Source organism: Haliaeetus albicilla, chromosome 21 (genome assembly GCF_947461875.1).
Source record: "Haliaeetus albicilla chromosome 21, bHalAlb1.1, whole genome shotgun sequence".
Classification (NCBI taxonomy): domain Eukaryota; kingdom Metazoa; phylum Chordata; class Aves; order Accipitriformes; family Accipitridae; genus Haliaeetus; species Haliaeetus albicilla.
In genome coordinates, this window is record NC_091503.1 from 3,854,021 (window position 1) to 3,870,356 (window position 16,336).

The following is a 16,336-nucleotide window of genomic DNA, read 5'->3' on the forward strand; positions in this document are numbered from 1 at the left end:
CTATGGTAGCGCCGACGAGGAAGGAATAGTGATTTCTTGAGTTCTTGCAGACTGTAACAGGAGCTAATGAGCATTAGAAAAGAGATGGAGTGATTGTGGACCTAACACAAAAGATACGCGGGAGCTCAAGTGATGGCCTGATGGTGAAGAAAAGCCGGGGTGGTAGCAGTGTGAGGAAGAAGGTATGGAAGAGACATGGCTAGGAGAAGTGAGCAAGTTCACGGAGGAAAACTTAGCAAGTCCATGGATACTTACTGTGTGTGAACTGCCAGTCTATGACTGCAGATGGGAAAATTTTCCACTGTAATATCCACAGAAGGTGTACTTGGCAGTTTTTCTTGTCCTGCTGCCTAAAACATGACACATTAATAGATCGTGCCTACTGTAATTTAAGCTTCTCTCAGCCACCCTTTCGAAGTAGAGGACTTCACTGCTGTGAGCGTTCTCCAGAAGTGTTGAGGTGTTTCTTGCCATTCCTGTATTGATGACTTCACTCAAGTCTTCCTCTTGTTTGTGGGTTGTGTCCTCACATTTGGCTGGCATTCACAGTGCTTCTGTTGCTGCAGCAGCAAGGTTGATAGAGCCAAGAAACACTTCAGCCACCTTCTCTTAAAGTTTTGAACGAGACAGGAGTGAAACCACATGCTCTGGTTTAACAGGCTGTGAAAAACTCATCTAGTCAGGGAGTATGGCTGATCAAATTGGACCCCATGTCTGCTGCAGGGTCACCAAAGGTATGTATTTAGGGGGAAATGTTGCTGAACGACCTCATTAGTCCCCTCAGGTTAGCTTTGAGGATGGGAGCTTATGAGTCCTCAGTGATGGACAACTAGACCACAATATGTTACCTAAGTAAGGAGAAAAGTGGGAGTCAAACTTTAGACCCTGAGCATAACCAACAAGGTGAAATTCTGCACATCTTCGAGGTGCCATTGTGTTTGGTGTGAGCACAACTCCAGACAGCTGCAGATACAGATATGGGGAATTGAGACATAGGGGTTGCACCAAAGTTGCCCGGACACAAGCAAAACTGTGCAGTGACCACCACGGGATGCTCTACCTGGTTTAGTAGCATAAGGTATCCGTGGGTGTTGGACAAAAGATGTGAGCAGTTCGTGTTGGCTGGTTTTTTAAAAGAACCCATGCAAACTGAACAAGGTTTTGGTTCTGTTCTAGGCAGCTCCAGAAGTGATTCTACATAGAAGTGCTCTTTGACTTACTCAAAGGCAGGGGAAAAAGAAAAAAGGGTGTGACAGTTCAAACAGTGGAAATATTATTACAGAGGTATTTTAAAAAGGGATCAAAGCCATTTTTTTCAGACTGTAAAAGCAGCTTAATTAAAGGACTTCACAGCAGCATTAGTCAGGAAAGTGGGTTGTAACGTTTGGTCCAGCAAGCCTAATTCATCTAGGGATACAGAAAACTGCACAGAATAAAAATGATACATTCAGGAATTGTTAGAGCTGTTTGAGTTATGGCTGCTGGTAGCCCAGTACTTTGGAAATGCAAGAAGGAGAAGTGAAGAAAGTAAGGAACATGATTTTAATAAATAGAGAACACCACCGGTGTGGAAAGCCACCAGCCTGTTTATGGTGGATATTTTATTGCCCTTTTCAAAAAAAGACATAAACATGCATAAAATTCCAGTACAGTTATGTGCATAAAATACTGGGGTCTGATGAAAAGTATTCTCAGTTCTTTTCTCTCCCACCTATGTAATATCAAGTAGATCAAGAAACCTCACCCGGTGGACAAAATTTGCTTTTTTTCTTTGCTTAGAGGAGGATAGCTGAAGTCCTGTGGGAGATGGTATCACTAAAATCTCTTCATATCGTAATCCCGAAATTCCTACTAACTCCATACACATAGCAGCTCTGCTCTGGAAGTTTGCTGGGAAGAGAGAGGGATGTAAAGGAAAAAACAAAGTCTCTTCTATTTCACCTCTCTTTGGAAACACAGTGACTAGGAGAATAAAGATGGACAGCAAGGCTGGGGACTATAGGGTGGAACTAGGCTTGGCTCATGCATAAGGTAAGCAGCACAAATACTGTCCTATAGTGGTAATGTGGCTGCCCAATATTGTTCATACATACGGAAATACTTGATATCTGACCCTGCACGCCCAGCTTTCTGCATGGCTTTCCTCACTCAAGAGCGCTAGGGGATGAAAGATCACTACTTTTTCTCATCTGACCACTGATCATCCTTTTCTGTCCTCTTAACTTGTCATCCCAATGCCCTCTGCTGCCTGACATCATTTCTCATAGCGAGCTATAAGCTCAGGAAACAGTGTGATCAAATTCCTTGTGCAAGAGCACTTACAGGTTATTTATGGGCATCTTGATGTCTTTAAAAATCACTCCCTAGGTTCTTTACCTTCTACCTTCATTGTCACCTCCCAGGTCCCTTCCAAAACGTCAGCATGTAGGGGCTGGCTCCCTTTGGCAGCTGTGAGGCTGTGTGCTGAGCAGCACCTTTTCCAACCGGTGACGAGCACTTTGGTGTGCTGGCAAGTCCAACTAGCTGCCAGGCTAGTGTCTAGCTTCGTAAATTGAAGAGTATTGTGGTCAACTTCATCAAAATTCAGTGGTAATCCTTACGTACTCACGTTGCAGAACCTCACTCTGCAGTGGGAAAAGGGAAGAAGCAATCTGAGCTATGAAAATATAGCTGGTAAGTTCTGTTACTCATCATTTCTGTTAGGCTGGAGGTGTCTGTTGTTCTTCCTCTCTGTGCTTAGTTACTAACTTAAATTCATGTTCAGACACTTCTGAATGTCTTAGTTCAGGTTATCCCATCTGTACACTTCTGCCTAAATAAGGCAGGGCAGCAGCTTGGTCCGTGGAATGCTCTTAAATATAATGAATAATTTGTCAGGCTGGACTGTATAATTCACTTTCACTCTTCCCTCCTTTGAGCAACTGAGCTGCTGCCAGCAATCAATCAGAGCTAGGTAGGAATATTGTGGCTTGCTTGATTATATAAAGGAGTATCAGTATGCTAACTGTACCTTTGTGACCCCCAAATGTGACATATTCACAGAAAAATACATGGATGTTAACAGAGAAGTTCACAACAACTGTATTTTTTAAGCTGTTGAAAAAAAGAATGATAGTTGTAGGTAATTTTAGTGTCCCAAGTGCATGTAATTTAGTAACAAAGCAAATGATTCCTCTGAGATGCTGCCAGCAATCAGAAATTCCCAGTTTCTTGCCAAGCATTAAAAGCTGCAGCCTTCAAGTGAAGCTGCTACTTCTCCTGCTTATCTAAATTCAGTTAAGACCATAGAGTTGACCTCTTTTATTTTCAGTTTTAGGGAGGCCAAGCGGAAAGGGCAGTACAGTGACTACCCTCTGGGCTCAACTTATACCAAGAGCATGAACAGAAGGAGGGAGAATCCTAAGTATTTATTTCATCTCTGTCTATGAGACAGAAAATTCCTGATGCTGCATTTCAATCTCGGCATATGACCTGGGAGTCCTATTTTTGCAGTTTTTTGTTTTATTTTTTTTACTAACACGAGCTGTATAGAGCTAGGACTCAACACTGTCTCATCTCTCATCCTGGGCTGCTTAATGTACATCAGGTCATCACAGAAATTTTGGATTTAAACCTATGGTTTAAACCACAGTTTAACTGGCATCCAGTCTCTCTTCATGCACAGAAGTTGTATTGGGTCTGAACAGAAGGTGGGTTATTTGTGGGAAATCAGGATCTCAGCTATCCAACTTGCTTGATGCTCTTAGACAGAACTAAGCAACTGATACTTTCATAGCAGTAGGATTGTTTATATTATGAGGTTAAATTAGTAGATTAATATTTCACCATTTTTTGGCACTTTAGAATATTGAAGCAAAATAATTTGGAGACTCCTTCTTGTATTCCAAATACTAGCACAGGGCTTAGAATTTGAATCAGTCTCATGTGAGCACTGTATAAAGAGACAATACTAGAAAAACTCCATTTCTGCCTGTGATTCCTCTGTCTCTACATCCAACAACAGTTACAAGATCTACCTGTTTATTCCCCAGAGTCCTGGTTTTTGAGCTGAAATGTAAACGAGCATTTTCCACACTCCAAGGCAGAACCTATCCCTAACGGCAAGGTTGGTCTGAGATGCAGAAGACAGACTCGCCAGCCAGCCAGTGTTGTCAGGCAGGATGGTAAGATGGGGAAGGGAGCACCAAACGGTGACAGTATTTTAGGTCTGTGACCCCCACAAAGCCTATGGCCACTCCTCTCTGCACGTGTTCAGTTACAAACCATTGGGGATTGAGGGAATTTACTGGGTCCTAGGGCTGGGGGTATGGCTGTTCTTAAGCACGGCAGCAGTACATACACAGCTAGCATCTCCAGACGACGTGTGTTACCATAGGATATTTTATACAAATAACTGCAGAACTTTGGACCGGGTAAAATTAAGGTCAGCTACACAGAAGCAGGATTTGCCTGTCCTTGGTGTGACAGGGCAAATCAGGACCATAAATGTTGTTTAGCTTTTTCTATGATCTGAGCAAGGGGATCACACCATAGGCTTGTGTTCGGGTTTTTACGATTGGCTGATTCCAATAAAGATATAAATATGCCTAAGATAGAAAAATGATCCAGCACTGGTGGTCAAAAAAACCCACCACCCTAAAAGTCAGAGAGACAAATGAAGAGTGCAGGGAAAGAAACAGAAGAAGGATGTAAAAACAACAACAACAACAGAATGCCAGAATGGAGTATTACCACAGATGACTAGTTTTCCCAAAGGCAAAGAGAAACAGAAGCCTACTGTTACTGTACCACTCGTCCTAGGCATGTATGCTGTGCCCTGAAGAGGAACAGAAAGGATTTGCTTCAATGCTACAGAACTACCATCGTAAAAATCCTGAAGGGGTGCTCACAAAGGTTTTCTCTGCTGGAAGCTCTCAAAGACATATCCTTTTCCATGGACAACTTGTCTGCTAATGCCTTCCAAGCAGATGTGATTTGAGGCAGAAGTTATAAGAAAAGCTAGTTACACTGACTTCCAAAGAAATTAATAATTGAGAGAAAGCATTTCGCAGGACAGTGATAATCTTCCGCAAGTAGCTGATCAAGAAGCCGATACAACACACAGCAATCACCAGTTTATTTTTTTCCCCATTATTTTCGTGCAATCATCACAGAAACATTAAAATGAAGACTTTCTGTAAACTTGTTACACATTATATGTTTCAAATTTATTTGAATTTATTTGCAAGGAAGGGATTAGCATTAGGAGATATATAGAAGAGAATTTTTTTATCATATCTAAAGGCTAGAAATGATTTCATAACAGCCCTTAAAGCATGCAGGTCCTTCATGAAGGAATGCAGGGGATGGGAGACAAAACGTGACATGAATTTAAACACTGATATTTACTGCCATAGGAAACCATATGCAAATCAATAGATAAAACAGTATTGAGGAATTTCACCTAATAGGTTAAATTCCTTATTCCTGTTTTATCTGTTATTTTCTATGTTTCCATACATACCAGTTATTTCCCAAGTATTCCTATTAGTACCTAGTTGTACAAATGCAGCAGCAGAAAGCTGTTTTTCACAATGTCACGTTGCATTTTAGAGCATCATTGCATTTTATTGCTCCTTGTTTATACTGGTAATGTTCACACTTTGTCTACCTATGTGTAGGTTCAAAATTTTATTCCCAGTCTTCTGAATTATTCATTTTAAGGTAAAACTATTGATGGAAAATAGTTAGCACAACATTTAGTCTGTTCAGAAGTCATCTTCCAGCCTTGCCTCTTTTACTTTTAGTACTAGCTTTACTGAAATTTCTCAGATTTAATATACCCCTTCAATAGGCTTCATTTTTCAACATGGAACTAGCTGAAATATTGTTTTACTGATGTGAATGGACAGTAGAAATCCACCTGAACAATTTCACCACATCCCTGTACAAAAGAAGTAGAATACCATGTGCATTAGTCTATTTTCTCCTTAGATAGAGGTGTATCACCTGACTTGCTGGTCGTATTACATGAAGTATATTCATTCTCTCTCTTAAACAGAGAACACTGGTGAACCCTTAGCTTAGTTTCTTTTTCCCTTTGCAGTTTATGAAAGTTTAGCTGTGGTAAGAAGGAATGCAGTTCCTCTGTGAAAACATAAAAGTGAGAGACATGCAATTTAAATTCAAAGAACACAGACAAGTAAGGAAAGCAAGTAAATAAATACTTAAAAATTGTGTGTCAGTGACTTCCCTTTTTCTTCAGTCAGTAAGAGACCATTAATTTGCATTTTGTTCAGTTTCACAGCTTTAGTGAAGTTCTGATTTTTTTGCATTTGTGTCCTCTGCTATATTAACCAAAGGCTGGATGGCACATGGCATTAAAACCTGATTTGAATATCAAGAGAGATACTCACCAGCTCTTTTAACCATGTGTTTCAAAAGGGCTTAATGTCTCAATCCAAAGCCAAGTAGCCACCTGGAGCACTGTTGCCCCTTTGCAAAACTCTCTGCCATTGCTGCTGGGCGAGTCGCCCTCCAAGCAGCGTTCTCCTTCCACACTGGTGTGCTCCTGTGGGGCTGGAAACCACCCCCTCTCTGTGAATGTAAATGATCTTTTGAAGAAGTGGTATTTATCAGTAACTGGGAAGTTCTCCGAGATGACGTCTCTGTGCTCTTCACCACCCTATCACCTTCCCCTTTATTTCAGAGCCTGCCTGGACACCATGAGACTCTCAGGAATGGATGGACTAAAGGGCACCTGTGGCTCCTTCAGGTCCATGCATGCAGTGAGAAGGGTGAGGAAAAGCACTTCTAAAACTAAAGAGTGTGACTTGAACTCTTGAAATTACAGACTCTTTGTTCAGGCTTTCTGACTACAAGATAATCACCATAGATGAATTTTAAACACCCAAAAGAAAATTGTCTTTTAAAAGAGTAGCTCGATTTCTTAATGTATTGGATTCTACCATATTGCCTCCAAAATCCACTTTAGAATGCAATTTGCTACTATTATTGCATAGTAATTAGAGTGTTATCTAATAATAACCAGTATGTTATTTGGTGCTCAGATGATGTTAATGTTGTGCCTATGTAAGCTAGAGTGCAGATCCTGCCCAAAACTACCTTCCAAGATGACAACCTTCTCAATTCACGTCAGAGATAGTTTTGAATCAGAATAGGTTTTTCCCCAACTGTCAAACTATTTTTAGTCAGTGACTGAAGAACAGCAGTCCTTAGTCTTCTAACCCCAGTGAAAGGGATCATGAAAAAGAGGTTTAAGGCAAAAGTAAACTCAGACAATGGTCATGCCTTCTTAAAATAAGGGCAAAGACACCTGCATATCCCGATATTATCAGATTGCCACATCAAAGAACAGTTTATCCACTAAATCACACAAATAATGCAGGGGGAGATGACTAATGACAGAAGGCGATAACAGTGATACTTTCGAATTTCATTCAGCATTAGCCCTGCAAACACTCCCTAAATCATTGAAACGTAGATTGTGGTCATTGCCTATGGTCCTTTGTAGTAGCCTGGTATCATTAAAATTACTCGTAACTTGGCTGTTAATTTCTGTTGGATTGAGGCTGAGACGTAACTCCTGCCAGATGAAATCACACATAGGAATTTAAGCCAGGGCAACTAATTTCTAGATGATCTCAGGTCTCCCCAAAGGTAGTCCTCCCTGCTTTCTTTATGGGACTTCAAACATTCAGAGCTCCGGAGCTTTAAAATAGCATGTTGGTCCTCTGTAAGCTCTTTGCAACGTGGAACACTAAGTGGCCTTGAGCCACAGCCAGAAAGTTTACCTTTCAGCAGGGTCTTATGCTGCAGGGAGCCTTGCCAAAGCCACATTATTCAGCAATAGCTTTGCGCTGCTTACTCCTTCTCATTCAAATGCCTATGTCTGACATTTGGTGTGGGTGGCTGTAATAAGCTGACTCCACCGTCTTCCCTGTCTATTTTACTCTCAAGTATTCTCAGCAATAGTGGAGTAAACCATGCTGCCAAAGGGAGTTACGCTGACACTTCCCAAGAGAAGTGCCATAGCAAAATATGACAGGGAGAGGAAAGTGAAGACAGGGAACATGTTAGACAAGGCTTAGGATTTACAAGCAAGGCAAAGCAGTGACTGAACAACATACACAACTCAGCTACTGTCGTGGTTTAACCCCAGCCAGCAACTGAGCACCACGCAGCCGCTCACTCACTCCCCCCCATCCAGTGGGATGGAGGAGAAAATCGGGAAAAAGAAGTAAAACTCGTGGGTTGAGATAAGAACGGTTTAATAGAACAGAAAAGAAGAAACTAATAATGATAATGATAACACTAATAAAATGACAACAGTAGTAATAAAAGGATTGGAATGTATAAATGACGTGCAGGGCAATTGCTCACCACTCGCCGACTGACACCCAGCCAGTCCCAGAGTGGCGATTCCCCGCCCCCACTTCCCAGTTCCTATACTAGATGGGACATCCCATGGTATGGAATACACCGTTGGCCAGTTTGGGTCAGGTGCCCTGGCTGTGTCCTGTGCCAACTTCTTGTGGCCCTCCAGCTTTCTTGCTGGCTGGGCTTGAGAAGCTGAAAAATCCTTGACTATAGTCTAAACACTACTGAGCAACAACTGAAAACATCAGTGTTATCAACATTCTTTGCATACTGAACTCAAAACACAGCACTGTACCAGCTACTAGGGAGACAGTTAACTCTATCCCAGCTGAAACCAGGACACTACACTGTATGAGATTTACTCTGGGTCAAAACAATGGAAGCAGCTGAAAGCCTATGTAGAAGCAAAAGCATAGAAGAAACAAGGTAAGAAGAATGCCTCTTTTTTATACTCAGTAATGTGAGAAATGTACAATTTTTTGTTTGTTTGAATGGGATGCCAAACTGTATCCAGGTGACTTGACTAGGAAATGCCAAAGTAGATGGTATTACTCCAGGTGGGTGACAGACAAAAATAAGCTGAAGTCATCAGCTAGCTGTTTGTTTGCTACAGTTCAGCTGTAGCATTAAGGTTTGTAAACAGTTTTTTAAAAGCAAACTATTCTAGCACCAAGTAAGAAATTAACTGGAGGTATTTTGAGTTTTCTTGTATTTGAAACAGCAGCTACAGTTACACATCCTAATAAAGGAAGATATTTGGGAAACATTAAATACAGGTAAATACTATTTTACAATGGTGGCAAGTCATTTACAATCTAAATGTATATAGCTTTCCACATGAGATCTGCAATAAAGAAATCCATAACGTCACAAATAATTAAATGAAGAATAAAAAAAGTTCATCCATCAAAATTTTGGGGGATGTGCAAGAATATTCTTGCTAGGTCTCTTGCCTCCTTCAGTAATGCTAAATATTAAACTGGTCTTATTTAATTTCCTTTCTCTTTTCTATACTGCTTGTGGAGACAGTTTGGAAAGAATCCAGCAATAAGATGTTCCTGTTCTGACTGGTGGTTGGGTTTTTTCCCCTACTGCTGTCACAGAGGTTGTTCTGTTTTATTTATTTAATTTGGTTGTGGATGTCATTATTGCTTACTATAACATGGGCTTTTTCATGTTTCTGGTATACCTCTCTTTGCTATTCTTCACATCTTTTTTCTTTTGTAAGGAACTGAGCTGCTGCCCACAGACTTAATCCTACTGTTAAAAATCCCCAAAGGATCTCTATTTTAGGGAACTCTTATTTTAGTTCAGCATATCTTACGTAACAGTTCAGCCCTCCTATAGAGAGATTATTTTTTTAACTGCAAATTTTCTGGATGTATTAAGAAGGTTTAAGAAGAGTACCACAGTAAAGAGTTTATGCTGTGGCTGAGACTTACGGTCTACTTCTTGGTGGAAGCCAGTGTATGTTGCCAGCTGCACTCAGAGAAGAAATAGGCTTATACCATCCACGAAGCCAATTCTAGCACCACAGTTAGCAGAGGGGTAATGGACAAGGGCTTTAGTAGCCCTGGTCTTCCTCGCTGAGGAAGGCTGATGCAAGGTCAAGCCAGAAACAGAGAGCTGCATCTTGTCGGGGAGCAAGGACCAAACACAGAAGACAGGAGCTAGCATCAACAAGTGGGAATCTGAGGAGCTAGTCACCTGGAGAGCAGCTGTGGAGTGGGCATAAATATATTCCTTGTTTCAAGCAGGCATTTGCAAGGGCAGCCAGGTCTAAGCAACTCCAAAGGCTTGTTTGTTAGGTAGCCTTATGAGCATCAGCTGAGAAGGATTTGTTCCAAATGAATGGATCTAGTTCATTTGATTAATGAACTGCAAAAGATCTTGAGGCTGATCTGTTGACTCATTAGAGTAAAATGCTACTTTTTTTTTCTTTTAGAAAACAGTAAAGGGGACTCATGAATTTGAGCACTGTAATAAAAGCCACTTAGTTCCTTGATTTTCAGTACTAAAATACAATTTTTATGGTGGAGCTTGCATACTCTGAGAGTTCTTTGGGATGTTTTATTATTTCAGTAACCCAACTGCAGGCTGCTTCTCTTGATGTCTTGACCATAATAGCACACTACATCACCAAGTACATCTGACTACAGAAGACACCTCTCACTGGATTCGAAGCCAGGCTTGCAGGTTTGCCATCTGTACAGCTGAGGGTGGTCTCTCCCTGCTCCTTGGTGGGTGCGCAGATGAGCTTTTATCACGGAACCTAGCAAATGTGATGGATACAGACATGTCAGACTCCCTAGGCAGAACGTTGCAATTCATCGCTTGACTTCATCTTGATCGCTTCTCTTGGCAACTCCATACGGTGGGTTTGCCTCTCGCTGTTGGTCTTTCATCTACCTTATTACTCCCAGGTGGTCAGGCGGATTCATGATCTTCCTCACTAAAGAGGAGGTCCCAGCAGTTCAAAGGAGAAGCTAGTGGCCCTGCCACCAACTGCATGCTTCTCAACTGAGACCTGTGTCAACAAATCCTACTAGTAGGAATTTTTCCCCGAAAAAACCAGCCTGATGTTGCAGGCCAGAAGCTGTTGCGTAGCCCATAGGCCAGGTACTTCCCTTCATCAGGTAACCCAGCTCAGGGGCCGTTTCACAACTGGGTTCAGATAACTTCAGATGTCTACTGATAGCAATGAATTCATTCACACTAACAGAGTGTCACGTTTAGCAGCAGCAGCAACCATGCCGTTTTACATAAGCAAAATGCTACTTTTTTTCCTGCTATCTTATGAAAACAAGAAAACAGTTGTTTCCTTCTTTACAGTATAATAAAAATGCATACATCTTTTGCAGATTTAATGTAAGATCTGGAGCAGTAACTCTAATTCTAAACTTTCTCTGTAAGCTGAACAAAACCTGAATATTCAAGCAATCAATAAAGGAAATATGTATTTGATACTATGGGTAGAGAAGTTGGGGCAACCCGCATATGTATGTTTCTTAAATTTCTGTCTCACAAAACTGCTGGAGTTTTGCATATAGTATCATTATTTGGTTTCTGCAGACCCCTGTTTCCTCTCCTGTTTTTTTAAATGTGGAAACTGGAAAGCAAAAAAGGCATGAAACATACAAATTGTTCAGGGACATTTAGTTAATTAATCGAGCCACTAAGAGTGTTCTTGGTCTGGGCAACAGTCAGTACCAAGTATTGCTGGCTTACTCTGACATACTAATTGATGAGAATGTTGTTTTACTGAGAGCACTCTAAAAAAAATTTTTCTATATACATTTTCTGACTAGGGGACATGAGCTGCTCTTTGTTTAATAACGAAAAAAATTGGCTACATCATACTGTAACCTCTTTTAACAAATACTTTTATCAAATGCATAGATAATATATTTATTCATTTTAACCTTTATGCATTTTCAAATGTGCAAACTAAGCTTGGTCAGAAAAACTGTGGAACAGGTTTCTAAAGGTGCCTTTGTTTTTTCTTTTTGTGAAGATTTGTTATTTTAATAGTTTAGACTGGTGCACCATGAAAAATAGTGTCAGGTTTTTAATTTGCAAACAGCCATCATTTTTACCAGTGATGTATAGCTTATATTGATATGATTCACACACACTCCATTTTCTGTTCAGGGGACTAAAAAAAACCACCCACTGCACCAAAGCCACAACCTACATATTTTCCTCAGTCATTTAAAAAAGGAACATAGCATGCTGGAACTGCCTTTTTGCTTGACAGCCAGCAGCATGCCAATTTAGAGCTCACTTAGCAAAATATAAAACTGAAAACTGTAAAAGAGGAAAGCAGCATGTATATGTACCTGTCTCTATGTACAAGGTAGGAGATGATAGAACTTTCTAAGAATACTTCTCCAAAAACTCTAACAAATTCAAAGATGCTAGAGGGAAAAAACCCCACACAAGTAATACATAATTACAGAAGTACATAACGGATATTGTATTGCCCATCTGACTTTTACTGGTGGGTTTCCCCCATCTATTTTCTTCTGAATGGTATTCCCCTATAGTCACAAATAGAATTGGTCACCCAAAGGTTTCAAATCGTACTCCTGAAAACTTTGGAGCAATTTTCAAGTAGTGCACTGTAATTAGTTTAGCAAAGAAGATAACAACTGCTGGCAAGCACCATGATGCATTAAATAAGGTAAAACCAATCAAAATATTTTTTCATGTTGCTCGATCGGTTCTTTTCGTATCAAAACCTCAGCTGCTAGCATCCTTTACCAGAAAGTACCAAGTGCAGAAATATTTCAGACCTACAAAATATGATCTCTTGTATTACAGTGGATGTCTTTGTTGTGCATTTTCATTAACTTTTTAAAGGACACTAAAGTTGCTTCAGCTAAAAATGAGTGAAAAATAAATCCAAATGAAACTGTACATAAGAAAAAGTTCTTACTTGTAAATTTACATTAAAAAAGACTGAACATTCCAAACGACCCTGAACTCTCCACCTCCTCCTCATAAACAGTAATAATAAAATAGAGCAAAGTCTTTTAGAAGGGAATAATGTGTATGTCCCTCAGGAATCACGGTCCAGTTTCCTACACAAAGCTGTATGCAATGAACACTGACGCATTTTATCACTCTGTATGCATGTAAATCCTTCACAGTCTTCCAGGTAAAAAAGTTTTGCTTTGCAAAGATCCTTAACTCTTGTGAGTCAGAATCACAAAATATCATGTGCTGCTGCTGCTTCACTGTGTGCTTTGTAATGCTTTCAAAGTCTGAGCCTGGGGAAAAAATAGTTAAAGAATTATAAGCTCTTTGGGCAAAAGTATATTAAGCTGCAATATTTTCTTTGGTTTTGATATCTACTAATTAATTTTTTGCTGTTGTTTGTGTGATTATTTTTTTTAAATCCATATTGGGATACATGCTGTTATTTGTAATGACAAAGTTGAATAGTTGTACCTTACACTTAGAAAAGGACATGGGGAACTTACAGTAGTAAGTTAACCCTGCTGAACTCATTCCAGGTTGAATCAGCATCCCAGAGATGTGTTCTTAGAAAACTATAAGTTATTCTTATACCACAGAATTGCATTACAGTAAAAGTAGTGCTCACTGATCTTCTTCATTCACATTTACATGATTTGGGGTTCACCTTGGTACGTTGGGGTTGAGAATTAGAATTTCAATTTTGTTTTCAGCTAGGAGGCTGAATCTCACCTCTCCCATAGGTATAGGAGCTATACAGCCTTCCCCCTGGAAATAACAGCAATGGGAGAACTAGATTTCTAAGTGAAATAGTCTCAGCTATTAACAGATCAGGTACAGGACAACAGGCACTGCTTTGGGTTTTTACTGTAGACTTCAGTGATAGCTGTCTGAGTACTTTGCAGATGGAAGTTTGAAAATACAAGCTTTAGGTGTTTGGGGAGTAATACAAAGATCTTGGGTTTACATGTCTAACTTCTGCCTAAGCCCCATTAAAAAAACCCCAAACCTTAAAAAGTAACATGACTGTTTCAGTATCTTCAACAAAAGTAAACAGCTGCTCCATTTTTTTCTGGATAGATACATCTACCTTGCTTGATCTTAATATACAGTGACTTTTTTCTGAATATGTTGACATGGTTCTTTCAAACTAACTTCAGAAATTCAGCAGAATCCCGTGGACATTCTTCTTAGCATCTGTACTTTCAGTATTTTTGTAATTTGTGCTCATATATTTATTATTTGCCAATACTGAAAAGCAAGATGCTACCTCTAAAGATGTTGCAAAGGGCAACTGTCCTAAGATGGAAAATATAGCATTGTCAATGGATATGAGTGATCATGTATGGCCCAAGCTCTAAATTAAAGTAATTATGGCTAACATACTATACTCAAATGCCAATGCAAAATAGTGGAAACAGCTGTGTGCAAAAAAAAAGTAAACACTGCATTGTTGTTTTATCTAATGTACTTAATAGTTTATGTAAATCTGTTGCTCAGAAATGTTACATACTTTGAGCAAATGAGACTAATTTTTTTTATTTACACATACCTATTACAATATGGAACTGAGTATACAAATCCCAAAGGGGTCTGTTTGTTTTGAGGGATCTGTTTGTTTAAAAATGGATCATCTCAGAAAAAAAAGTTCATCACTTCCACAGTCTTTAGAAAGCAAACTTCAAGACCTTATGCTCAAGCCCTTTTGTCTTTTGAACTTGGTAGCACTTGGAAAAAAAAAATTGTTTAATCTACAGTATTCTAGACATATTCGTATAAATTCTTATGGCACTTTCATTATACCTGTTTCTTTTTCCTTTAATGTTAAATTATTGAGTGTTTTTGCATGCTCTTTGACAGTCCCTAAACCCCTGTTTTTTATTTGCAAGCTAAAACTATTCTTTGTATTTCTGCAACCTGGAAGGCAATGACTAATACACAACCCGTTTGCCACACTTGATCTTATGAAGTGTGTCATGGAACTTTCAATTATTTCCAGATACTATGTAACTGGTATACTACTATATATCGACACTAAACCCAAAAATACTCCTTACCAAGAAAATAAATTTCACATATGCTTGCAATATATTGTTAACAAGAGGCAGAGAGAAACCTCATTTTTAGAAGTAGTTTACATAAAGGCTGAACTGATGAATATTCCCTTGAATCACCTTTATCAATTCAACTACGTCATATATCTAATTTGAAGATTATGAACTTCTTCCAGTTGTTCTTGCGGGGGGGCGGTGTGCATTGGGCAGAGAGAGTGGGCTTTTCTGTTGAATTTATTTATTCAGCTGATGACATTTGGAATACTTTATTTCAGTTAATGCTGATGACATTCGGAATACTTTATTTCAGTTAATGCAAACACAAAGTTTTATCAGGAAAATCACTACTTTGGGTATTTAGTTTCGGTCTTTTTGTGATGCAGAGAAAAAAATTTTAGTCTTATGATTGACACAAGCCCCATCTGTAATCAGATAAATACCAAATGAAAAAGATTGCACCTGTTTTTTCAAGTTCACATGGCAAGTGTTACTGTAATGCAGCCTGAAATATGACAACATGGCATGGTTTTCATCTAATAATTCTTGTGAAAGGAAATACAATTTTCTGTTTAGGAACTTTCTGTTACAAAGAAACAGTTCCAAATAGAGCAAGCACAGAATTTCCAAATTTCATTTCACAACTCAGGTACAGTTCATGTATTTTGCAGTGTCATTTTGTTCATTGTTAAGATGATGAACATCATCATGAAGACTTAGGTCTAGGTTGCAACTTCACTTACATTTAAAGCTCTATGGAATTATTCTGCTCTGTATTTCTCTGAAGCGTTATGAAACGGTCAGCCAACACAACTCTCCCATGAAGCTGCTGAGAGAAGGCAAATGTGGGTAACCAACAAACAAAAAAAGAACCTTATCTTAAAGACAGGCGACTGTAATGATTCTTGAATGCTACTCAATTTACATTATTTTAATTACAAGAACATGGGAAACAGCTGGGTATATTTCAAGTGGACTAGCTCTTTGAACAGGAGTAATTCTGAAATGGCCAATATGAAACAAGAATGGATTTTGAGACAAACCTGTCGGTCAAACAGTTGTTCAAACAAAGAGATTTTGCAAAGGAGGTGTCATTGTGAAGGGCAATCCAACACAGATTTAATCCACAAGAAGAGCAGTGATTCAGAAAAAATTAAGGTAATGCTTTTTTTTTTTTTCAAACATTTATGATGATACTTTGTTGTGCCTCAAGGACAAAAGAAACAGAAAAAACTTGTTTACAAAAACGTGCATTGGTTTTACGTGACTTGAAAGTTTCATGATGTTGCAAATTACTTATCATTGCCATTTTAACCTTTTATAGGTTTTACTATCTGACCTCCACCTTTAAAATGTTCTCCCTATACTGTTTGATACTCTAAATACGTGGATTATTTTTTTTTAAATTATGTTAATTCAAATTCCTT